Source organism: Garra rufa, chromosome 8 (genome assembly GCF_049309525.1).
Source record: "Garra rufa chromosome 8, GarRuf1.0, whole genome shotgun sequence".
Taxonomy (NCBI): domain Eukaryota; kingdom Metazoa; phylum Chordata; class Actinopteri; order Cypriniformes; family Cyprinidae; genus Garra; species Garra rufa.
This window is the reverse complement of record NC_133368.1, coordinates 35,670,676-35,697,808: the sequence shown is the minus strand read 5'-3', so window position 1 is coordinate 35,697,808 and position 27,133 is coordinate 35,670,676.

The window sequence follows — 27,133 nt, the reverse complement described above, 5'->3', positions numbered from 1 at the left end:
ATATATATATATATATATATATATATATATATATATATATATATATATTCTATTGAATGTTTCTGCAGTCTCTTATCATTCTTGTCACTCACCGTGTCTTTCCTCAAATGACACTTGGGAGTTTGTGCAGTCAGAATACAAGCTCTTAAAGATCTGTCCATCTCTGTGGCACAATCACTTTCACACCTCAGTTCAGTTTATAATATCAGATGAATTAATTTTAACACCAATTCCTAAGCTGGTAATAAATCCATGTTTGGATAGACCAGCCTGTATAGTTTGTTTCACACTAAAAAAATATATGCCATAGTTAAAGCTATTGTTTGTAGAGAATGTTACTGTGTCTTAGCAAAATTATAAATAAATACACATCTCTAATGTCACCCATGCTGTATAATATTAATACTCTGCTTATGAACTTAAACAAATGAAGTTTAATTTTAAAAATTACATATTGTTCAGTTTGAGTTAAATGAAATAATAAATTGAAATTCTGTCATCATATACTCACCCTCATGTCAATCCAAATTCAAGTTTCCTTCTCCTATGAAATACAAAAGGTTTATTTTTTGAATCTTTAGCCATGAATATAAATTCACACACTGCACTAGTTCCATATCCTGGGAATTTCTTCCTATTGTAACATTTTTTTTTTAAATTCCTTTTCCCCACTCACGCTTTGGGACACATATCTTCCTGTCAGATAGTTCCTGCACTCTAAAAAATGCTGGGTTATAAACAACCCAACTTGGGTTATTTGCCAACCCAGCGCTGGGTGAATATTGGACAGAATACATACTAGGTCAGTGTTTCTCAACCCTGGTCCTGGGCGCCCCCCAACACTGCACATTTTGTGTGCCTCCCTAATCAAACACACCTGATTTGACTTGTGAGCTCATTAGAAGAAACTCCAGGACCTGAAATGGGTGTGTTAGATAAGGGTGACATACAAAATGTGCAGTGATGAGGGTCGCTGAGGACCAGGGTTGAGAAACACTGTACTAGGTTATTTCGACCTAGCTGGTTGGGTTCATTTTTTTTACTTAACATGCTGGGTTACCTTATAGCACAGGTACATCTCAGAGATGTCTATTTGACATCTGCACAGCAAAATCTCCAGTGTTAAAATCCTGGTGTTAAGGACTTTTAGAGTAAAGAGTTAAACTTGTGGTGTTGAATTTTAGAGGATTAACACTAGTTAGTGTAAACAGCGCCCTCTGCCCGGTGTAAATACCGAGAGTTACCCTTATTAACACCAAAGACTATAGAATACCCAAGACATGTCACTCGTATAGTTTTGAATGGGGAAAAATGCAACGTTCATTATGGCCGCGAAGCCCCGCCTTCTTAGTGAAAGAGCCAATCGTTGATTAGTAAAGTCAGCGCGTCACAGCTGCAGTTAGAAGTCTCGGTTGCTATAGAAACAATCAGCGCTTTAAGATGTGCGCTCAGTACTGCGCATGCGCACTGGCTCATTGAGCCAGAAAAAATAAGCGTTTTTAAACGTTATTGGAGCTCAAGGAAATGAAAGCTCTAGCATTAAGTTCTGCCAGGAAGACTTAATTGTTACGTCACTCAATTTTTTATCTATCCAATCACATTCCAACACTTGTGGTATAAAAGATCGGTACTTACTCATGTTTGAGTTCGCAGATGCTGATGCTTCAATTCACCACCATTCTCCCCACCTCCTCCAAATTGAATCCTTCCCTCCATCCTCCTCACCACCACCACCAGGATGGTCCCTTCCATACCTCACGGGGGTTGGCTGTGCCCCTGCCTTGATCTTCAGGCAGGATATGCAGAGTCCGGACCCTCAGATTGCGAGCTACGGACGGGGCCTACGCCAAAGAACTTTATTGCTTGCTGGGTTGCTAATAAATGGATAATTGTCACAGTATTCATTCTCCTGAGTCTTTCTGGTAGAACCATATTTATGAAGCAGATCATGTTGATTTAAAATATGAAATTTAATCGTCAGCTTGGTGAACAGTTTTGGAGAAATTTCCCCATTCAAAGAGATAGGAGCTGCACTTGCCTACCCGAGTAGCGTTTCAAAGATGGCCGCCGAGTGACATGACTTGTCTTAAAGGGACTTTGTTAAAGGAACCATATGTAGGATTGTGGCCAAAACTGGTACTGCAATCACTTTCAAAATACTGTAGAACGGTGTATCCCCTCCCTCTCCCCCCTGACTCGAGGTTGCCAGCTAAGCTGCAGGATCCAGCAGGAACCTAGGTTGCTACAAGGAGCTTCCAATGGCAAGTGACGAGTCCTACACAGTATTTTTTTTCTTCTGTTGCTTCACGAGAGATGTTTTGCGAAGTAATTATGTATTGCCAAAATTTACTAATGGCAATTAGCCAAATATTTTGTAAAGATGTACTGTAACACCGTGTCTACACCGGACGCGAGCGGCACGGTGCGACGCGACAAATACAATAGAACCTATTATGCTATCTACACTGGATGCGGCGCGACACGGCAGATCCCCGACAGTAATCTGCTGCCGCGTTCTATCTATGACGTGCTCACACAAAGTTTAAATGATTTGCAACGGTCACTTTGTCGTGTCCAGAGTAGACAGACTTTAGCTGTTGCGGCGCGACAACTGTCGCGTCCGGTGTAGACACGGTGTAATACCACATTTCAGTCGGAACATATATTGTTTTCATACCCTGCTTGTGGTGCGATATAAAGCTTTGTGGAAAATCCACTGTGTACGGAAGCAAAGTTAGCCAAACAGATTAATCTTACCTGTCCAGGAGAAAATTAGCAACGTTGGCGTCTGTCTTCAAATTCCTACAAATCCTTGTTTTATTTCGGACTTTGTCACAACATATTTCGGATTCATAACGAGCACTCTTAAACGTTTTTTCAGAGATATTTTCTTTCACTCATGATGTGGAGCAGACGGGGAAGTTAGTTTTTATCAAGAAAAACACAGAAAGTAAGTGTTTTTATCTCATTTACATCATATATTATATGAGATATTACTACTTTATGATGATAATTGTATGCTGTTTGTGTCTAAACCAGCCTAAATGTTTCTCACAGATTTGAATTGCGATGCGGTGCTGACGTTAAGGTCGTTTTTAACAGGGAAACGTAAGTAGTAAGTGTTTTACCTTATTTAAAATATATTTGTGAACGTCATAATAATTTATAGTGATATGTATGTGTTGTGCACTCCTAAACTTTTTCTCAGAGAGATATTCTTTCTATTCTTTCTTTCACAATGATGTGCTTGAAGAGTATACTCTAAGTGGGATGAGAATAAGCCACATATTTTACGATTATTGATCGTCATGTCTAATGTTTTGATTATTAAACAATAATACTAAAGAGTCTGATCTCCTTCCAAAAATGTATCAAATGTAAGTTTTTGGTATGTTTGCACTGTCATTTGTTTATGAATTATGACTATGCATCGTAAGAAAGAATGGCATCTACACTAATACTAGTCTGTTTTGTTCTTATTCCGAGGCCACTGTAGCCACCAGAGTGTATCCAGATCAGATGGTCACTGCAGTCCACTGAATCCAGTCCGGATCCAGTTCGTATCCTGTCCAGATGGTGGAACAGCACCTAGAGACGACCTCTACAGCCCTGAATGTCAGCGGAGACCAGGACAACTAGATGAGCCCTAGAGACAGGTTTCACCCTAGTGAACACCTCATCAACTACACACCCATTGGCGCAAGACCACAGGAACCAGACAAGTCCTCTACTCAATCTGACTTTATTGCAGCCTAGATTTAAACTGCTGGTTTCGTCAGGCCAGAGGAGAATGGAACACTATTTCAACACATTATTTCCCTGTTTTACACTGTAAACCTACTTTGACACAATCTGCATTGTAAAATGCACTATATAAATAACGGTGACTTGACAACTGTACTTGATACTTGTCTCTGATAGGTTAAACATAAGTATGTTTACCTCTACCTTAACCCAAATCTGGTTTAATCTGTGCCAATAGCATTCATTCACTTACTAAATCCTGTAATTCTCTTCATTTACAAAAATAGTACACAGCAAAATGAAATGTTTGTGATCTGTTAATAAACTGAATATACAATCATTTTGATTATGGTTATGCTGACTATTTTCAGAATGTTGAAAACAAAACCTTTATTAATATATGCTTGTAGTGTGGTAGGGAGTTTATAATTATGTACCTAATCAGTGTGAAAATTAACTTTTAATTGGTGTTTAATACAATCTTGCAGAGAGCAATACATTATGTACTACGGAGTAAATTGTACACTCTTGGTGTAAAATAATGTACACTGTTGAGGAGTATATATTCAACCCTTTTTAAAGTGTTATTTAAGCACCAGAACGGTGGGACCTATATATACACCAGAAAAGTGTTACATTTTACACCTGTGGAGTTAGATAAACACTGGGCAATTTGCTGTGTGCATTTACATCTGCAAGATGTATTTTTTAGATTGTTTGCTTATCTGCAATACGTCTATAGGACGTTTCCTATCAGATGTTAAATAGACGTTTATTAAATGTCTTTAAGATTTTTATGATTTAGAATGTATGTTATTATTGTTTAAAAAATATTATATTGCTGGCTTAAAAATGGGCTGGAAATTAAAAAAAGAAATCACACTCAGAATATAGAAGCAGCAGTAATAATTAAAAGATGAACATTTAAAAATGGACAATTACAATTAATTTATTTGAATGAATACAGCATATTTTACAATATTAACTCATTTAACAAGCATTTTAGAAATTAAAAATGCAACATTTTAAAAGTAGCATTTTAATTTGTGTATTCAACCATAGTGCTAATTTTTGTGCCAATGTGTCACCGAAATCTGAGACAGTGATGGGCTGCTGTTTGCCAGGGGAATTACGAACCGACCACCGTCTTGCGTTTAGAAAAAGATGCCATGACTCCATAACCTGTCTAAAAACAAACAGAGATTAGAACATATTTTAACATTAAATTTAATTCAGTATTATAACGTATAATATCAGTTTACTGTATGTTACACAAGACAAAAGGCGTTTCCAACATTCGAAACTGACTGACATCTCGTTCTTGTTGCGCTGCGTAAAATAATATAATCTACAGCATAGAGCCCCCGCTCTGACTGCTCAACAGCTGGGTTGTTTTGACACCGTTTGGTAGAAAAAAAATAACCCAGCAGCTTAGTTACAGAAAAACTACATAGCATCTGGGAAAAATAATAAAAACAACCCAATAAAATGATCCAACAAGCTGAACCCAGCATCTAGGTTAAAGAAAAAATAACCCAGCATTTTTAGAGTGCAGAAAAACTACCCAGCATTTATTTTATTTAATAAATAAATAAAATGGCCCAACAGGCTGAACCCAGCATTTAGGTTAAAAAAATAACCCTTTTCTTTTAGAGTGCAGAAAAACTGCATAGCATTTGGGGAAAAAATATTAAAAACAACCCAATAAAATGACCCAAAAAGCAGAACCCAGCATTTTTTAGAGTGTGTCTGCCATCTCAGGTCTCAGTAAATGCCAGCCATAAATTGTGTCTGTAACATACATCTAAATCAATATTACTGCAGATTAGGTTGAACTACTTTATACTGTATGTTACGCAAGGCAAAGGGTGTTTTCATCGTGAAACGATCACTGCTGGTGCAGCTAACTGACATCTTGTCCTTGTTGTGTTGCGTAAAATAATATAATTTACAGCACAGTAAAGACTTTATAAATGAAGTAAAACAAAACTTTATTTTGCTGAAGAAATGCACCAAATTGGCGGTGCTGAGAACCGCTCTCTCCTGTAAAGGACGCAAAAAGCCCACGCTCTGACTGTAACTCAACAGCTGGGTTGTTTCATCGGAGACAAGCTGAACCCAGCATTTAGGTTAAAAAATAACTCTTTTCTTTTAGAGTGCAGAAAACTACATAGCATCTGGGAAAAAATATTAAAAACAACCCAATAAAATGACCCAAAAAGCAGAACCTAGCATTTTTTAGTGTGTCTGCCATCTCAGGCCTCAACAAATGCCAGCCATAAACTGTGTCTGTAACACACATATAGATCAATACTACTGCAGATTAGGGGTTGAACGACTTCAGATTTTTTAAAAGTCGACATTTATGTGATAAAAGTCGAGTCGATGTAATCTATTCGCTTATGACGTCATTGACGAACAAATTAGTCTGTACCTCGAGCTTAAAGCATCATGGCAAAGATGGGCTAGTCAATTAGTCTGTGCAACTCCCTACAGCAGATTGCATGTATTCCTATATTCTTAATTATAGTCATTCATTATATTTAATGAAACAACAAATAAGTCAATATTAGCCCCAGTATAAAGGTCGCTACAGCAATGTATTGCCTAACACTGCTCTGAAATTCCAAGCACTGGCCAGTTTTGTGTGTGGCAGAAAAGAGCCTCTTTTTTGCCCTTTACCTTAGTGTGCTCCTCAAAAAAAGATTTAGACACGTTTTAATGTTTATTTTAGCACAAACCATACAGATTGCATTTCCTCAAAGGTTGATTTTGGATCCTTGTGAAGTCCGACTTTTTTTTCATGGGTTTTTGAAGCCAGAGTTGCAAGTAGTGCTCTTTGTTTTGATGTTGAGCTACAGACTGACATTTATAAAAAAAAAAAAAAAAAAAGGGATAGAGAGAGAGTGCAAGAGATAGAAATAGTGGTGTTAGATGATTTGATGCTGGTAGATAAACAACTATAGTTCTTTTACACTGTGATTAAAAAAGACTTAGTGCACTGGGTGATGGATATTTTTCGTTTTCTCAAAGGCTAAATGAAGATGGATGAATGACCTGCAATTTTATGCCCACAAAATTAGACTTGAGATTCAAGCCCATCTGCAGTCATTATCAATGATCCATTTATAATAGTAAAGTGTTGTCAGTTGGACAGGTTAGATTTGCTGAGATTGTATTTCCTCCTGCTGCATAAAAGCATAAACTCCTGCATTTACAGAAAGGTAATTCTATAATAATCATCATTTTGTTGTACCCTATAATGGAAGATGTTGTAGGCTATCATATTGGCAAAGTATTCCAAGTAGATCATAATTAGAAATCATACACTTCACCATTTATCCCAGCGGACAAAGCATCCTTCGTTAATATCATCTGAAAGAGAAATCCAGCTTTATTTCTTTGTTCTGAAATACAAGGGTCTGTGTCTCTAAAATGCCACAGAATTAACCCGCATGTGTTCAAATGCCAGATAAATCTAGCATTGTCTGTAAAATAACACAGAAATCCAATGTTCACCCTGATGTACCACAGAACAAGCCGTTTATCTCTCTTAAGGTCATATTCAATAGATGCACAGCAAGAATGCTCTATTGTGCAGGCACAGCTAAATGACGTTTATTGTTGTAAAGATCTCTTAGCTGTCAAAAGCACTTGTTGTGTATATATATATATATACAACAAGTGCTTTTGACAGCTAATATATATATTTTGAGGTCACTAGGATTTATTTTTTGAAAGAAATGTATACAGAATTGTTATATTATTCAGCAATGATGCATTAAATTGATGACATACAGTGGCAGTAAAGACTTTTACATTGTTACAAGACTGATAATAATGAGAAAAGTTCCTTTGCACTAAATCAACATATTAGAATAGTGTGACCTTGAAGACTGGAGTAATGGCTGCTGAAAATTCAGCCTTGCCATCACGGAATAAATTACATTTTAAGGTATATTAAAATAGAAAACAGTTATTTTAAATTGTAATAATAATTCACAAAATTACTGTTATTACTATATTATTAATGAAATGAATTCAGTCTTGGTGAGCATAAGAGCTTTAACATTATGAAAAGCCCAAGTAGAGTCTAACCAGAGAAAAACTTCAGAGTTAGACATTTTATAAGCAAAAGAACGGACACCGAGAACTTTTTTCTTATCTACAATAGCTATTAGCTCATAAATAATGTCTATGAATTTGTATTTATCTGCTTTTCATTTGTTTTTCAGAGAAGTTTGAGCCTCCAGCATGTGCTGTTTTGAAGATAACATGGTGCACAGCTATCGACACAAGCATGGCAGCCCTTTATTCTAAAAATGGTTTTGTTCTTCTTTCATGCCTACATAATGATGATTTGCTTTAATAGGGCACATGAGCGGCTGTCCAGTGATCTCCTTTACTTTGTATCTCCACATGTTCCTGGATAACAAGATCCTGTCCTACTCAACCGCTTCGTCCATCAGCCATAGGATCTTTTGATCCCTGTGATGTGTAATTAACACAGAACCAGATGTTGCCATCTTTAATACATGGCATTAATGTACTTAAGAAGGATTTACTAAATTGGGGGTGTCAGCAAGATGTTTCCAGAGACCCAAACTAATTTCTTCGCACAGACAGATGAAGCTAAAAATGTCTCCCTCTGTCCATCTGTTGTTGAGGGTCACGGCCTAGTCTTCTCTACCATTGCTAATGCTCTTAATTTTCGCCCAGCGATGTCTTTTCACTGCATTCACAGAGAGTTTAAAGGGCCAGAGGTCCCATAAGCCCACAGCAGGAGGCAAATCAGCCTGAAACCTCATCAATTAGAGATACATGGGAATGGAAAAACAGCCCCTGGAAGATGCGGCGGGAGGGCTGTAAGCATTTCTTACTAAAAATGTCAGTCTTTTTGATGGAAATTCAAAGAGAGTACCAAGGTTATGATCTGTGGTCAAACTGGTTTTAGAAGATTTGGATGGTGGAAATACTTATTTGCTACTCACTGTCAAGCAATTTCATCTGAGATTTAGACATCTGCTTCTACAGTTGCAATCAAAATTATTCAACTCCAATAGAGAAAAAATAGTTTGCTATATTAGAAAGTCTAAAACTACATGAAGATTTCTAAGACATTACAAGTTTGCAGCACTGCATTGGCTCCCTATTAAACATCGTATAGATTTTAAAATCTTGCTAATTACTTATAAAGCCCTCAATGGTTTAGCTCCTCAGTACTTGAACGAGCTCCTATCGTATTATAGTCCTTCACGTCCGCTGCGTTCTCAAAATTCTGGCAATTTGATAATACCTAGAATATCAAAATCAACTGCCGGCGGCAGATCATTTTCTTATCTAGCGCCTAAACTCTGGAACAATCTACCTAACACTGTTCGGGAGGCAGACACACTCTGTCAGTTTAAATCTAGATTAAAGACACATCTCTTTAACCTGGCTTACACATAAAATCATTAACACATTTCTATAATTCAAATCCGTTAAAGGATTGTTAGGCTGCATTAATTAGGTCAACCGGAACCGAAAACACCTCCCATAACACCTGATGCACTCGTTGCATCGTAAAAAGAATGGCATCTACGCTAATATTAGTCTGTTTCATTCTTATTCCGAGGTCACCGTAGCCACCAGACCCAGCCTGTATCCGGATCAGATGGTCACTCCAGTCCCCCGGATCCAGTCCGTACCCAGCTTAGATCGTGGATCACCACCTAGAGATGACTTCAATAGCCGTGGATGTCAACCAGATGAGCTCCAAGGCGGATCATCAATAAAGACCTCGCCAACCTTGACGGCCATTGGCACTACACCACAGGATCCTGATGAGTTCTCTACAATCAGACATTGGTACAAACTGTTGTTTGGTCTGGCCAGAGGAGAACTGGTCCCCCGACTGAGCCTGGTTTCTCCCAAGGTTTTTTTCTCCATTTCTGTCACCTGTGGAGTTTTGGTTCCTTGCCGCTGTCGCCTCTGGCTTGCTTAGTTGGGGACATTTTCCAGCGATATCGTATACTATTTGAACTGAACTGACGATGATATCACTGAATTCATTGATGAACTGCCTTTAACTGAAAATTGATTGTTACAATAATGCGTTACTTACACACTATTGTGCTGTTTAAATACTGTGCAGTTGCTTTGACACAATCTGTATTGTAAAAGGCGCTATATAAATAAAGGTGACTTGACTTGACAAGTTCCTAAAGACACAGCTGGCAGCCGTGTGTTGAACCAGAAAACCTTTGAGGCTGTTGAACAAAAAAGCACAATATCATAAAATGTTTGGTCAGATCAACTGAGAAAAACTTGCAATGTACAGCCAAAGACTTGCAAGATGACCCGACGAAATGAGGAAAAATATTTCAATGCTGTGTACAAGAGGAACACTAGACAATTATGGCCTTCGTGTTGAGACATCTTGCCGAATACCACTCTTGACCAAGAAGAATAAAAAGGCTGCCTTGAACATGTCAAAAGTCATTTGGAAGTGCTGGTCATTTGGATGTTTTATGGAGTGATGTGTCCAAATTGGAACTTTTTGGATGTATGGATCAGCCGTATGTCTGGTGCAAAAAAGACAAAGCTTATACGCAGAAGAACACCATCTCCGTCATCAAACATGGAGGTGGGTCAGTCCTGTTATGGGATTGTTTTACTGTAGCAGGAAGTGGAAAACATGACCATACAAAGGATATCATTGATTTATTAAAGTATCAGACCATTTTGGCAAACATTGTGATGCCTTTTGTGCAAAGTCTGAAGCTAATAATCAATGGACTTTCCTGCTCGACAATCATCCCAAAGTATACATTCAAATCTACTTACGCTTGGTTCAGGAATCAGTCATAGAATGTTTTTAAGTGGCCTGTTCAGTTTCCAGATGTAATTCTCACTGAAAATACATGGTTGAATTTGAAGCAAGCAGTGGCAAAGTAAAAACCAAAGATTATCAGTGATCTGAAAGCTTTTTCAGAGGAGGAATAGCCCAAGATTGCAGCAGAAAGGTGACAGAAGCATCTAAGCACTTCCAGGCAGTGTTTATTGGTGGTTTTAAAGAATAAAATATTCTACACCTAATTTACTTTCAGGGGTTGAATCATTTTTAACATAAATGTTTAGAGCCAATTCTTATTTTTTCCACTATTCATCAACTTACATTCTCAGAATTACTCAAATGTGTATTAATAGACTTTCTTTAATAGTTTACTGATGCCTTGAATTGAATTGAATTGTTGAATTGTTTTCACAAAATGTTGTTCTCTGCAGGAAAATGTCTTGCAGGTCAAAGGGGTTGAATAATTTTGATTGCAACTGTAGTGTGTGGAAAGTTAAAGGAATGGTCAGTTTAAAATATAAAAAATTCTGTGATCACTTACTCACCTTTGTGTCATTCTGAGTCTACTTTTGTTTTTTATTGAGCAATTTTCAAGCATCTTCATGTAGTTATTGTCCATACAACAGCCACGTCTGTTCAAAAAACACAATTAAACTATCATGAAAGTAGTCCATATGCATTATATTCAGTCTTATAGTGCAATATAAGTCATACAGTTGCTATCATTTTTTGTCTTTACAAAATTTAACAAAACAAAGCTTTATAAAATGATTCAACTTCAGTTGTTTTTTTAAAAATGATTCATCATTTCAAAATGCCTGAAAAAGCACACTGAGTGTAACTAGGACTCTACTAGTAAAACATTTAAAGCAAAGGAAATACATGAAGAGCAAGCAGTTACAATTACACAGTGTGTGTATGAACACACCTGTTTGACATTAATCTGATTTCTTTATACCTAACTTTAATAAAACACTGATTTAAGACTTACAGACAAAACTGCCCATTTGGTGTCAAAGCGTTGATCCACTTTAGCAGCATTTTAAAACAGTATGGCATAATGAAGCTTTGATTGCTGAAATGTGACTTGACCTGTCTGATCCAGCTCTGAAAAACTGATTAAAAAAGAACTTCTGAAATGCTTTACAGAATATTTTTTAGTTTTGGCATGCACTATGTACAATCACATTCAGATTTCTTCAGTGAGATTCACACATTGTTGTCCAACTAGACACGCATCAATCTCAGCTGTGAATTTAATGGCAAACATAAGCTCTTTCCATCAAATTATCACTTTAAGCTGCTGTTTACATTATAGCTGGAACACTTAATATCTACACTGCATTTTGAAATATATACCTACAAATGTGTTTTTCACCTGCTACGGTCAAACCAAAATGTATTCAGACACCTTCAACATTTCTCACATTATCACAGTTTATTCACTATAGCTAGAAAATGGTAATAAAATATGGCAAGAACTCAAGGTTAAACTGTGTCAGAACAAATTCATCTTTATAATGTCAGATAACCTTGATAGAAATGTATGGATTACAGTCAACCAAAAATTTTGAAAACTGTTAGCATGACAATATTTACAAAACTATCAATACTTTGTTGACCAATTACCAAACAATGCTTGATTTTGTTCAGTCTGTGGTGTAAAAGGGTTGCATTAGCAATTAAAGAAAAAACAATTAAGCATGTTCAGGTTAAAGTGTCTGAATAATTTTTTAGGCCCAAATGATCCGTTTTTTTTTTTTTTTTTCAAAAATCAATTTTTCTCGTAGTCCATTGTATGAAGAATTGTGGGGTATAATATATCACAGTTTACTTTATTTTGCTATCCTCACTTACATAAATAAACTATAGTGCTCTGCACCCACTAGTAAAAAAATATCAAAAATTATATATGGCGTCTAAATTTTGGTTTGATATAGTATATAGTAGAAAAAGCATGTGATTTCGAATGAAGCCTCTGTACACGTCAGAAAGCAAGCAAGTGTAGTTGAGGCATGGATAGCTTTTTTCAGGTATTATGAACCTCTTGGTTCTCAAGTATATCATGAACAAATACAATTGACATTTACCCAGATGCCCTGAAGGGAATATGGGGTTGGAACAAAGTGAGAGTGAGTAAATAATGACATAATTTTCATTGTTCAATTGAAACTATATATTTAAACGTTGGACTTTCTCATGATAACAGCTTTAAACAACTTTGCACATTTGACAAAACACATTAAATCACAAAAGTCTAAAAAGAGTTTTTTAATACACTGGCTTTCAGAGTTATATAAGCAGAGGGCAATCTGTAATAGAGGTCAGACTGTCTGGTTTATGGCCAGTTTGTGCTAAAGATTGCAGTGACATGCCAGGGGCAGTGCTGCAGGCCCAGCACCTTTCCTGTTCTCCTCTGAAACCCTGCTGTGTTCAACCTTTCACAGGTCATCGACTGCTGCTGTTAATTGTTTATTATCCATGATGTTTTGAAGTACTAGCTTGGTCCTGATTGATGGCTGTCTCATCTACAGAGTCATAAAAAGATGCAGAAAATGGAAGAATGGCAGAGAGGTTGTGGAACCGTTTGAGCAAAGACAGCTTGACTGTAGCCGAGTAGAAAGAAAAGTGATGTTTTTGGATTTGAAGGAAACGGGTTTGATGCATTTTGTGAAAAGCCCTTTTAAAGGTCTGTAAATGTCAAAATAGCAGAGCTAAAGCCAATGTGACCAATTTTTAATGTTAAAATATTCTGTAAACACATCAGCACTCAAATCCAAAGACACTGATTTATTTTGCCTGTAGGAGCCACAAAACATCAAACTTTGAATTGTATTCCTTGTTGGGCCTTTTGAATTTGGTTCTGTTCTGTGTTCTGCACTGATAATGAATGAATGCTGATTGAATTCAGCAAATTAAACAAGTTCAGATGTCAAACTGTGAAAAGAATCACCATTTTGATCTGGGTGACCTTCATCTCCGTGGGTTCTGTTCTTGGGCTCTGGCACAGGTGACCTTTCATCCTCCTGGCTGTATTCACATACTGTAGTTATCTTATCTCATGCATACAGACCAATAATGTAGAGCTGCTCCACTACCCTTGGTTAAAATTGATTGACAATTTGCACATCATTATTGAAAAGGAAAGAGAGACAGAGTGGCAGAGGAGTGATAGAAAAATACTAAAATCCCTGTGCCATCCCTCTGAAATAAATACTCTTTCTTTGACTGAAAGTAGGGATGTCCACTAATTCTTTTTAGTGAATCAAAAACAGTGTGATCAGTGCAGTCTGATTCCCAAACAGTTCTTTTTTGTAAATCAGAAACATACAGCGTGACCCATGGAGTCTGATTCCCAAACAGTTATATTTAGTGAATCAGAAGCATAGAGCGTGACCCATGGAGTCTGATTCCCAAACAGTTCTTTTTTGTAAATCAGAAACATACAGCGTGACCCATGAAGTCTGATTCCCAAACAGTTATATTTAGTGAATCAGAAGCATAGAGCGTGACCCATGGAGTCTGATTCCCAAACAGTTCTTTTTAGTGAATCAGAAGCATATAGCGTGACCCATGGAGTCTGATTCCCAAACAGTATTTTTTTGTGAATCAGAAGCATACAGCGTGACCCATGGAGTCCGATTCCCAAACAGTTCTTTTTAGTGAATCAGAAGCATACAGCATGACCCATGGAGTCTGATTCCCAAACAGTTCTTTTTAGTGAATCAGAAACATGCAGAATGACCCATGGAGTCTGATTCCCAAACAGTTCTTTTGAATGAATCAGGAGCATACAGTGTGACCCATGGAGTCTGATTCCCAAACAGTTTTTTTTAGTGAATCAGAAGCATACAGCATGACCCATGGAGTCTGATTCCCAAACAGTTCTTTTTAGTGAATCAGAAACATGCAGAATGACCCATGGTGTCTGATTCCCAAACAGTTGTTTTTTAATGAATCAGAAGCATACAGCGTGACCCATGGAGTCTGATTCCCAAACAGTTCTTTTTAGTGAATCAGACGCATACAGCGTGACCCATGGAGTCTGATTCCCAAACAGTTCTTTTTAGTGAATCAGAAGCATACAGCATGACCCATGGTGTCTGATTCCCAAACAGTTGTTTTTTAATGAATCAGAAGCATACAGCGTGACCCATGGAGTCTGATTCCCAAACATTTCTTTTTAGTGAATCAGACGCATACAGCGTGACCCATGGAGTCTGATTCCCAAACAGTTCTTTTTAGTGAATCAGAAGCATACAGTGTAACCCATGAAGTCTGATTCCCAAACAGTTCTTTTTAGTGAATCAGAAGAATACAGCGTGACCCATGAAGTCTGATTCCCAAACAGTTCTTTTTAGTGAATCAGAAGCATACAGCGTGACCCATGAAGTCTGATTCCCAAACAGTTCTTTTTAGTGAATCAGAAGCATACAGCGTGACCCATGGAGTCTGATTCCCAAACAGTTCTTTTTAGTGAATCAGTAGCATACAGCGTGACCCATGAAGTACGATTCCCAAACAGTTCTTTTTAGTGAATGAGAAACATGCAGAATGATCCGTGCAGTCTGATTTCCAAATGGTTCTTTTTAGTGAATGAGAAACATACAGCGTGACCCATGGAGTCTGATTCCCAAACAGTTGTTTTTAGTGAATCAGAAGCATACAGCGTGACCCATGAAGTCTGATTTCCAAACAGTTGTAAGGATTAATTAGCTCAAATTTATAATGATTCAAATAATGAATCGAATCGAAAGATTCGAAACTTGATTAAATTGATTCAGAATTAATAGATTACACTTCTTAACCATTCGTCCAGCAAAGTGGTCAATTCAGCATACTGTATTAACTCAAAAGATTTATATTATGTTCCTGGCCAAGATCACAAATAAACCAAAATATTACGTTAGGAAATTTTAAAGCTGAGGTAGCTTAATCTAAACACAGATAGAACTTTGTGAACATAAAATTCAAGACACTTCTTTTAATGAAACAATGATTTATTGACTACTCTAAGACACAAAACTAATCTCTACTAAAACACAAATAAACACACACACACACACACACACACACACACACACACACACACACACACACACACACACACACACACACACACACACACACACACACACATTCACACTCACACTCATACAGTTCCGGGGATGAGAAATTACTGAGTTGAAGAGAACCCCAAATGTTCTAGTATCTTAACTAGTTCTTAGATCGCAACCTTAGAAAATCACAAAAGCAGAGACTTAGCTTTTAACTACTTAGGGAGTATTTTGCACCAGTTTCAGCGAAGTAAAGAGAGATCTTGTTACTTGCATTAGTGCCGGGAACGGGGGTTCCGGGGGCTCGTCTGAGCGAAAGTTCTGGTTGGTTGCTGGTCGATGAAGTCTTTGGGAGATCCTTCGAAGTTGAGGATTGGGTTGCTGGAGCCGATCTTTCGGTTGCCTGGTTACGCAGGTTGATGCGTTCGGAGCTCTTCTGTATCAGAGTTGCGAGACTTTGAAGAGTTTGGCAGTCACGAAGTTTCAGTTTGTTCTGTAGAGTTTTGATGGCACCGTCGCGTGCTTGGTCGAGTGGTCGAGCGGTCGAGCGCAGATGGAAAAGCACTCAAACCACAAGAGGCGAAAGGCGTGAGGCGAGAGCTGGGAGCTCTGAGTTCGCTGAGTTCTTGCTGAGTTCGCCTAGTTCTGTTAGGAACATGAAGTTTTAAACGGGCCGCTAGGGCACGTCCCACGATGCTGGGATCCAATGGCATTGCTGAAGGGGCGGGTCACGCCACCCCCTTTCCGTCCTGTAATTCCTTCTGGTACGTAACTTATTAGGATATGGATTTCTCTGCAACTTTTGTTATTAACTTCAATAAACTATTTCAATCCATAAAGTCAAAACAATATCATTTTCTCGTTCATTCAGACAAACTACAATCGCCAAGAACACTCATCCCATATCAATAGTATATCGCTTGCATGCTAATACATTTGACAACTTCCTTTCCTAAAGGCATATAATGCATAGATTAAACTCCAATGATCACATAAAACACATCGAGCATATAAACGAAAACATGAAAACATATGATACTGTTTATAAGCTGATTGTTTCTTAAAGATTGTCTCTGCAGTGTACTCAATTGAGACACTGCATTGGATTCGGAATGTCAGAGGGGAGGGGGACAGGAAATCCGAAAAATCATGTGAATCACGCTGGACGGATCATGTGCCTTGGATGCTCTGAGACAAAGAGAGTTTTTCCTCTCAGGATGCGTAAGACGCAGTTCTCGACAAAAAGCGGTCCATACAATTAGCGTCTGGTGATCATCATGTGATGGTCATGTGTCAATTTTGTGGCTGAGAAAGAGGGTCCTTTTGTTTCTTTGGAATATGGCCATTTCTGTTTTGTACGTTGTTCGCCCAAGATTCCTACACAGTTTTTTTTAGTGAATCAGAAGCATAGAGCGTGACCCATGGAGTCTGATTCCCAAACAGTTCTTTTTAGTGAATCAGAAGCATACAGCGTGACCCATGAAGTCTGATTCCCAAACAGTTCTTTTTAGTGAATCAGAAGCATACAGCGTGACCCATGAAGTCTGATTCCCAAACAGTTTTTTTAGTGAATCAGAAGCATACAGCGTGACCCATGAAGTCTGATTCCCAAACAGTTCTTTTTAGTGAATCAGAAGCATACAGCGTGACCCATGAAGTCCTAATCCCAAACAGTTTTTTTTTGTGAATCAGAAGCATAGAGCGTGACCCATGAAGTCTGATTCCAAAACAGTTTTTTTTTAGTGAATCAGAAGCATAGAGCGTGACCCATGGAGTCTGATTTCCAAACAGTTGTTTTTAGTGAATCAGAAGCATACAGCGTGACCCCTGAAGTCTGATTCCCAAACTGTTTTTTTTAGTGAATCAGAAGCATAGAGCGTGACCCATGGAGACTGATTCCCAAACAGTTCTTTTTAGTGAATCAGAAGCATACAGCGTGACCCATGAAGTCTGATTCCCAAACAGTTCTTTTTAGTGAATCAGAAGCATACAGCGTGACCCATGAAGTCCTATTCCCAAACAGTTTTTTTTAGTGAATCAGAAGCATAGAGCGTGACCCATGGAGTCTGATTTCCAAACAGTTGGTTTTAGTGAATCAGAAGCATACAGCGTGACCCATGAAGTCTGATTCCCAAACAGTTTTTTTTAGTGAATCAGAAGCATAGAGCGTGACCCATGGAGTCTGATTCCCAAACAGTTGGTTTTAGTGAATCAGAAGCATACAGCGTGACCCATGAAGTCTGATTCCCAAACAGTTTTTTTTTAGTGAATCAGAAGCATACAGCGTGACCCATGAAGTGTCAGAGTGTCACCCACACAAACCACGCCCTCTGAAGCACCACCCACTCGTTCCAACTCACCTGATTATTGACTGTGCACACCTGATGTCACTTCCTCTGCTCTATATATACCCGGAACTTCCAAACACTCATTGTCTGGTCTACAGATCGCACTCCATGCTTGCCCTGCTCTCCCGGACTGCTTTGGACTCTGGTTCCCTCTATGTTCCCGCGGACTCTCAATCTAACTACCCAGGACTGTTCAGATAAGTATACTTACCGTCACATTCATCTCTGCCAATGTTTACAACTTACCTGCTGTGTTAATAAACTTACCATCATCATTTTATACTTACCTCCGTCTCTGCCTTCATCCTTGTGTGTGACAGAAGACCAGACCACACAATTATGAGCACTGAAGAAACCCCTGCACCGAATCCCTTCACCGAACTCATCCATGCCTTTAAAGCGGCGCTTACCCCATCAACCACGCCGCCATTTGCCTCAGGAAGTCCCATGGCCTTACCAACAACATTCGCTGGAGAAGCGGCTGAGTGCAGCGGTTTCCTGTTACAGGTTGATCTTTACATCCGGATGCAACCACAACAGTTTCCAACAGAAGACGCTAAAGTAGCATTTCTAATTTCTCTCCTCACCGGTAAAGCTTTACAATGGGCTAAAGCCATATGGAATACGGATGATCCCATTATTCACTCTTTTGAGCAGTTTACCAGTCATTTCTCTGAAGTATTCAGCACAACTATGAGCATTCTCTCCGTTTCTGATCAACTATTCCGATTACAACAAGGATCTTCTTCGGTGCATGACTACACTCTGCATTTTCGCATGCTGGCGGCGACTAGTGGCTGGAACGAGATCGCATTGCTGGGCGCCTACAGGCAAGGTTTACATCCAGACATTCGAGCCGCCATGGCTTTGTACAATGACTCCATTGGGCTGGAAACTTTTCTACAACGAACCACTCGGGTATCCCAGCGACTAGCCGCCTGCCAGCCTGCTCAAACCGCTCCTCAGCCCGCTAATGTGGCAGCTTGCTCTCCAGTACCAGAACCCATGCTCATCGATTCCACCAGACTCTCACGGACCGAACGTCATCGTCGCCTCACTTCCGGCCTCTGCCTATACTGCGGCAAACCCGGTCATCTCCTTCGCAACTGCCCCATCAGACCCCCACGTCCAGTGGTGAGTACCATACAATCTGAAATAGAAACTGCTCAACTTACATTAATACCTGTGACGGTTCATACTGCTGAATGCACTCTCCCCTTCTCTGCTCTCATTGACTCAGGAGCATCAGGAAACTTCATTTCGCAAGACTGTTTAGATATCCTACATCTACCTCGTCAGCGCCATCATCCTGAATATGCTGTGAAAACCATTCAGGGAAAACCACTGGGACGTGGGCGGATTCGATACTCTTCACCGGTTGTCACCCTTCAGATTGGATTGTTTCATCAAGAGAAAATTAAGTTCCTGGTACTGGAGAATTCCACTGTTGATATCATCCTCGGACGACCCTGGCTTCACCTCCACCATCCTGAACTCCGCTGGGATCCATGCGACATCATCAGCTGGAGTAAGCATTGCTATAAGAACTGTATGTCTTCACAACTACCCCCTGTTTCTGTTCCTGTCTCTCTCGCCTCCACTAGAATTGAAAGTCCGGACACGACTACCTTGACGGAGATCCCAGCGGAGTATCTCGATTATCAGGATGTTTTCAGCAAGCAAGCTGCCACCCTCCTTCCTCCACATCGGCCATGGGACTGTGCTATCGATCTGCTACCTGGGGCTCAATTACCCAAGGGACGGGTCTATCCACTGTCCAACCCGGAGCGCCAGGCGATGGAGGAGTACATTAAGGAGGCCCTAGCTCAAGGATTCATCCGACCATCTACTTCTCCGGCTGCTTCCAGCTTCTTCTTCGTGGGTAAGAAGGATGGAGGTCTCCGTCCTTGTATTGATTACCGCCAGCTCAACTCTCAGATTATTCAACAGCCATATCCGCTACCACTCGTCCATGCCACCCTCGAAGAACTCCGTGGGGCTCACATCTTCTCCAAGCTGGACCTGCGGAGTGCGTACAACCTCGTTTGTATTCACGAGGGAGACAAGTGGAAGACGGCCTTCATTACACCAACTGGCCACTACGAATATCTTGTCATGCCCTATGGTTTGTCCATCAGTCTCTCAGTCTTCCAGACGTTTATGAACGAGGTGTTCCGGGAATTTCTGCACAAATTTGTGGTGGTGTATATTGATGATATTCTCATTTATTCCCGGAACCAGGCCGAACATCGCCAGCATGTCCGTCAGGTCCTCCAGGTTCTTCGTGAACACCATCTCTTCCTGAAGCTGGAGAAGTGTGAGTTCCACATGCAGGCCGTACAGTTCCTGGGCTATAACATCAGCCCCGAGGGTGTGCAGATGGACCAGCAGAAGGTTCAAGCCATCCAGAATTGGCCCCAACCTAACACCATCAAGGAACTACAAAAATTTCTGGGATTCTCAAACTTCTACCGACGATTCATCAAGAACTACAGTTCCATCACAGCAGCTCTGACCTCCCTCCTTCGTGGCCAACCCAAACATCTCAGTTGGAATACCTCCGCCCACGAAGCATTCCACCAGCTGAAGAAGATCTTCAGCACTGCTCCCCTCCTATGACATCCTGACCCTGAACATCCCTTCGTAGTCGAGGTTGATGCATCTACCATCGGCGTCGGAGCAGTGCTGTCACAAGCGGCCGGGGAATCATCTCTCCTCCATCCCTGTGCATACTTCTCCAAGAAACTATCCCCGGCGGAGCAGAACTACGATGTGGGCAACCGCGAGCTACTTGCCATCAAGCTCGCCTTGGAAGAGTGGCGTCACTGGCTGGAAGGGGCTAAACATCCGTTCCTGATCATCACTGATCACAAGAACCTCCAATACATCCGAGAAGCCAAATGACTTAACCCCAGACAAGCCAGATGGGCTCTATTCTTCACCCGGTTCCAGTTCAAGATCACCTACCGCCCCGGATCCAAGAACATCCCCGCTGACGCATTATCCAGACAATTCTCCAACGATGCCTCCACGGAACCCGAACATGTCATACCCCCAGCACTGATTGTTAGCCCCATCCAATGGGACATTGACACCTAGATCCGAGACGCCACTCTCCAAGAGCCCGCTCCGCCGGAGTGTCCAGAGGATGAGATCTACGTCCCCAGCTCCCAACGTCAACGCCTTCTGGACACGGTACATCAGTCTCCGGGCTCTGGACACCCAGGTAGCAAAAGGACCCTCTCGCTCATCCAATCTCGTTACTGGTGGTCCAGTATGACCCGGGATGTCAACAGGTACGTCCAAAGCTGCTCAGTCTGTGCCACTACTAACACTCCTCGTCATCTGCCCGCAGGAAAACTGGTGCCCCTTCCTATTCCGCAGCGACCCTGGTTCCACCTCGGGGTGGACTTCGTGACCGATCTCCCGGATTCAGAAGGTAATACCTGTGTGTTGGTGATTGTGGACAGATTTTCCAAATCCTGCAAGCTGATCCCTTTGCAGGGGTTGCCCACAGCTATGGAAACCGCCGAACTTCTGTTCCAACACGTATTTCGTCACTTTGGTCTCCCCGAGGAGATTGTGTCGGACCGGGGTCCCCAGTTCATCTCCCATGTATGGAAAGCATTCTTTAAATATCTTGGCATCTCTGTTCATCTCTCCTCAGGCTACCATCCGCAAACTAACGGCCAGACTGAGAGAAAGATCCAAGAGCTAGGACGGTACCTCCGGGCATACTGTTCTGAGGATCAGCACAGCTGGAGCAGGTTCCTCCCGTGGGCCGAGTACGCACAAAACTCCCTGCGTCAGGACACCACTGGACTAACACCTTTCCAGTGCGTACTCGGTTTTCAGCCTCCGCTGTTCCCCTGGACGGAGGAACCCACACACGTTCCAGCTGTAGACTACTGGTTTCGAGAGAGCGAGAGAGTGTGGGACTCAGCCCATCACCACCTTCAAAGAGCCATCCGACGACACAAGGACTTTGCCGATGTCCGAAGGAGAGCAACACCCCAATACCAACCGGGAGATAAGGTCTGGCTCTCCACGAAGGACATCCGGCTCAGGTTACCCTGTCGCAAGCTGAGTCCCCGTTACATTGGTCCGTTCGAGATCCTGAGGCAGATTAATGAAGTGACCTACCAGCTTCAGCTCCCACCCAGGTACAGAATACATCCCACCTTTCACGTCTCACTCCTAAAACCGTTCTTTCCCTCTGCCACAGAACCCGATGGAGCTGAAGCTGGACCCCCTCCTCCAGAGATCCTGGACCAACCTTCGGTCTACACGGTGCAGGAGATCCTGGATTCTCGACGCCGAGGGAGACACCTTGAATATCTCATCGACTGGGAGGGGTATGGACCCGAAGAAAGATCCTGGGTGGCCAGAGAGGACATCCTGGACCCTCAACTCCTGGCCGACTTCCACCACAACCACCCTGAGTGCCCTGCCCCTCGCGGTCGTGGTCGTCCTCGGCGTCGGATTAGGGCGTCGGGAGCCGCCCCTGGAGGAGGGGGTAATGTCAGAGTGTCACCCACACAAACCACGCCCTCTGAAGCACCACCCACTCGTTCCAACTCACCTGATTATTGACTGTGCACACCTGACGTCACTTCCTCCGCTCTATATATACCCGGAACTTCCAAACACTCATTGTCTGGTCTACAGATCGCACTCCATGCTTGCCCTGCTCTCCCGGACTGCTTTGGACTCTGGTTCCCTCTATGTTCCCGCGGACTCTCAATCTAACTACCCAGGACTGTTCAGATAAGCATACTTACCGTCACATTCATCTCTGCCAATGTTTACAACTTACCTGCTGTGTTAATAAACTTACCATCATCATTTTATACTTACCTCCGTCTCTGCCTTCATCCTTGTGTGTGACATGAAGTCTGATTCCCAAACAGTTATAGATCACTGTGGCACACTAGAGTCTGATTTTTGAATGAAAGACTCTTAAGAGCCTATTTGTTTAGTGAATCAAAAGCATAAATCCTAAACAAATTATTTGGATAGGTTTAATAGTTGGGATGGTTGGAATCAGTCTGAAATTTACTTAACCAAATCTATAAGAGCGTTTAATGAATCAATCAACAAATTATTATTTTCAGTGTTGTCCATAGCAAAATAAAGCGAGAAAGCTGTAGAAACTGACTCGTGCTGTCTGAAACAGTTTGTATTAAAATGGCTTTTAAGAGTTACAAGGAAGTGCAAAATTCAGAATTTGATTAATGTAAACTGCAGACGGAAAACTTCAGACTAGAGATTTTTAACAAAGATTGCATCTATCTTTAGAGCATCAGTCATTCTTAAAGAGGCAGTGCAATGTGTGTATGAGTTAGCGTATTTATTCTCCCTACATTCGGGCACGTACGCTTCCAGACATTGATTTATGACAGTCATCAATCTCTTCCTGACACACTTTCATGTTTTGACATGACAGAAATAAGGTGTTATTATTGATGCTATACGCTGGTCGCAGAGGGCAAAAAAAGTGAGTGTGGAGAATCACGATTTCCCCATCTGGCTTTATACTCTTGCCCAGGCAACAAGCTCTAGTTACCCCAGGGTGAGATACCAATCTTCCCTTCCTGCAATCAGGAGCGTAAATTTAACCAAGTATCGGCAACTTTGACAAAAAATACTCCAGTCAGTCCTGCAGCATTTAGAGTTTGTCCAGCCCCAGAATTTTTAGCCAGTCATTTTAACAGGACCATGCCTAAAAGAAAAATGTATTATGACTTTTCTAAAATAATAATAGAATTCTACACAGCAAATGTATGACTGAGTCATATGATACCTTCAAATCATGTCGGAATGACCATATTTACAAGTTGAGCTCCACAGTAAAGCTATAATTACCAGCGAGACATGCACCTGCATCACATTTGCGCAACCTGAGTGATTTATGTATGCATGGTATCTAACAAATAATTTCCCACAATATGACATAGCTTACTCATTCATGTGCATGCAATTTGCAATTATGATAATTCCGACTACACATGTAGGTCTTATTTAAGACTGTCTGTTTTTCCAACTAAATCTGACTTTCAAACTTGTAAGTATGAACTTTCCAGAATGTTGTTGATGTAAAGAGAGCAATACTACATTCAGCTGTAATGCATGTTAAAAGTGAAGTGTGCCATTAAGAAGAATTTTTTTTAACACTTTTAGACCTCCCTAATGGGCAGAGACAATTTTAAGAGAGCTATTTGTAGGTTGTGTTCCATGAGTGTGACCACGGTAACCTTCAAAATACTCTCTTTGTTTGAGCAGTTCAAGGAGGTCAATAATACCTGGAGAAAGCTATCCATTAGCTTTTTTATTGGTCTCAATGCCAGTTGTTCACTTGGTGGAACATACGATAATATGATGAAACATGTGTACTGCAATATTTGTAATGGAATATTGTAGAAAATACCTTTAATCAGAATACATGGTTACATTTGATTGACCTTTAAAGAAGAATGATAATGTTTGACCATGGCCATTTCTAGGCATAAGCAAACTAGGTGGACATCTAGGGTGCCACCATCTAAAGGGGGCACCGGTGAGCACCATACTAAAACTGAATTATGCTACCTGATGACGAAAAAGTACCTGTTGGAAAATTTTTTGCAAGATGCAAAATATGCACCAATAAGTACATATCACTAAAGTTTCCAACAGAAATGAACTCTAGAGGTGATAACAAGCGTTTGTAATAGTTTTTGTACACAGTTATGATTACAGCTCCATAGGTTTCACTTTCCGGACATAACAAGTTTAACTTGACACGGAATTGGATTTAGGATGTGGAATACTTGGGTACGAATCCTGTGAAAAACAGGACTCACAATGAAAGAGCTAAAAGATGAGAAATCAAAAAACAAGCTAAAATGGCATGCTTGTGATTGTGTTTTAATGTCACATTCGCTTTTGTTCATACTGTCAGGTAGGTTTAGGTGTAGTGCAAATGGTACATTATTTTAAAACATCACAGAGTGTTAGAGTTATAGCGCCACTCAATGGATATTTCAAGTCCAGAGCTGCATTGACATACAAAACGAATGTCACATAAAATGTTCCATATGTACATTAATCTGTTCCGGGGGGAAAATACAAACAAACACTCTTTTAGCGCCACCCAGTGGACATTTCACATCAGATATGTCACAAAACGTCTCTAGGTTAAGTATGTAACCATGGTTCCCTGAGAAGGGAATGAGACACCACGTCCCCTAGGGGTCGCTATTGGGGAATGCCGCAGCGTGACTTGTGTCTGAAGAATGCATATAGAAAAACTACATGAAATGGCCGGCGACAGCGTATGACGTCACCGCGGCGTAAACACACATCCGCTTCATTGTCTGAAGCTTCTCGTCCGAAGCATGGTAGGAAGCGTAGGGGACGCGGTGTCTCATTCCCTTCTCAGGGAACATGGTTACATATGTAACCTAGAGACGTTCCCTTCCGAGGGAACTCTCACTGCGTCCCCTAGGGGTCGCTATTGGGAAACGGTTATACCCACGTCTCCATGCTGAGGGGAGTGCATAGTAGCGAGCACTAAGTGTAAATTCTGTGAAGAATTACCCCTATAGGACGAGGTGACAGCTGTCAGAAAGTATCCTCCCCGGCCAAAGCCTGAACTGTTACTCACTTACCTGAGTGGGTCAAAGGACCCAGAGCACAGCTCAGGTTGGAATAGGAGATTCCTTTGGAGGAACGGCTAAGTTAATACTTAGACTTAACTAGAACAGGAACTGCCAGTACTACTGAGTCTAGTTCCCTCAGTGAACTGACTCAGAGATAGCAACTAACAGGCCTGTCCTAAGACAGAGACCGTTCTAGCAGGGGTTACCCTCAGATAACACACCCTGGATAACAGATGGTCAGGAGATATCTAAGGTGATATCGAGTGGAGTTGGACCCAGGGAGACCGGGGTTTTAAGACCAACTCAAAAAATGGGAACGAAGGACCGCGTAACCCATACCGTATAGGATTTTAGAAAAGAACCCAGAAACTTGGTGGGAACTTAGCACTTATGTGGATTTTAGGAAGTGCACAGGGATTTCGTGCGCACTTACTACTATTGTGGATTTCAGAAAGTGCCCAGGGTTTAGCGTGGGACACTACCCTAGTAAATGGGATTTAGAGACTGTGTTTTCCCCCTTTTTTGGGGGTTTCACTGTTAAAGCTCCAGGCTTGTCAGAGATGACAAGCATTTAGATAGGGGAGGAACCCTCCCTGTTTTAGAGAGGGGAGCAATGCTACATCCCATTCAGGACAGACAGTCCGCAAACTGTTAGTCGACTGATGAAATCATGGAGCTACTGACATCATGATAGTGGACGCAGACAGCGGACAGACCCATAACCCCGACTTGCGGGGAGGAACATCCGTCCTTAAAAAGGGCAACGCTCTGAAGGGACCCTTTAGTGTAAAGGGGAGCATACTAAACCCAGTCCACATGGATGCCTACTAGGAGAAAGGTGGTGCTCAGAAATTACCCTTCCTTAGAAGGGGAGCATACTCATCCCACTAGGAGCCGTGCTCTAAAATGGGACCCTTCGCAAAGGGGAGCAAACATGCTCGAATCAGGAAGCCTGAGAGGAGGTAGTGACCATTTCTTCCCTTTGTCAGAGGGAGAAATTCGCCATGCAGCAGTGGCGCTGCTTTGAAGGAACCTTGAATAAGGTGAGCTGCCAGCAGCCTGAAGAGACTTCTACGTAAGAAGTCCTTGATTCTAGCAGCCAAACTCATCTCAAGGCCCTGAAGAGGGAAAGCTCCTAGCTAGACATGAGGCCTGAGGGGGAGTTTCTACTCAACCCGGAAGTCAGGCACAGACAGGCTCCTAACCCTGATTAACAGAGAGGAAAACCTGCCTGCCAGGAGGCAGCGCTCTGATTTAACCCCTCCTCAGAGGGGGAGCTTACTTCTCCTGCCAGGAGCAGTGCTCTAAAGTGGAACCCTTCTCAAAAAAGAGAAAAGGGAGCAATCATGCTTGACTCAGGAAACCTGGTGATAGACTCTACCAGACAAAAGGGGAATCTTGCCATACGGCAGTGGTGCTACTTGAAGAACCTTGAATTAAGGTGAGCTGCTGCTGTCGAAGAGACTTCTGTGTCAGAAGTCCTGTCTCTAGCATAGCAAGGGTAGG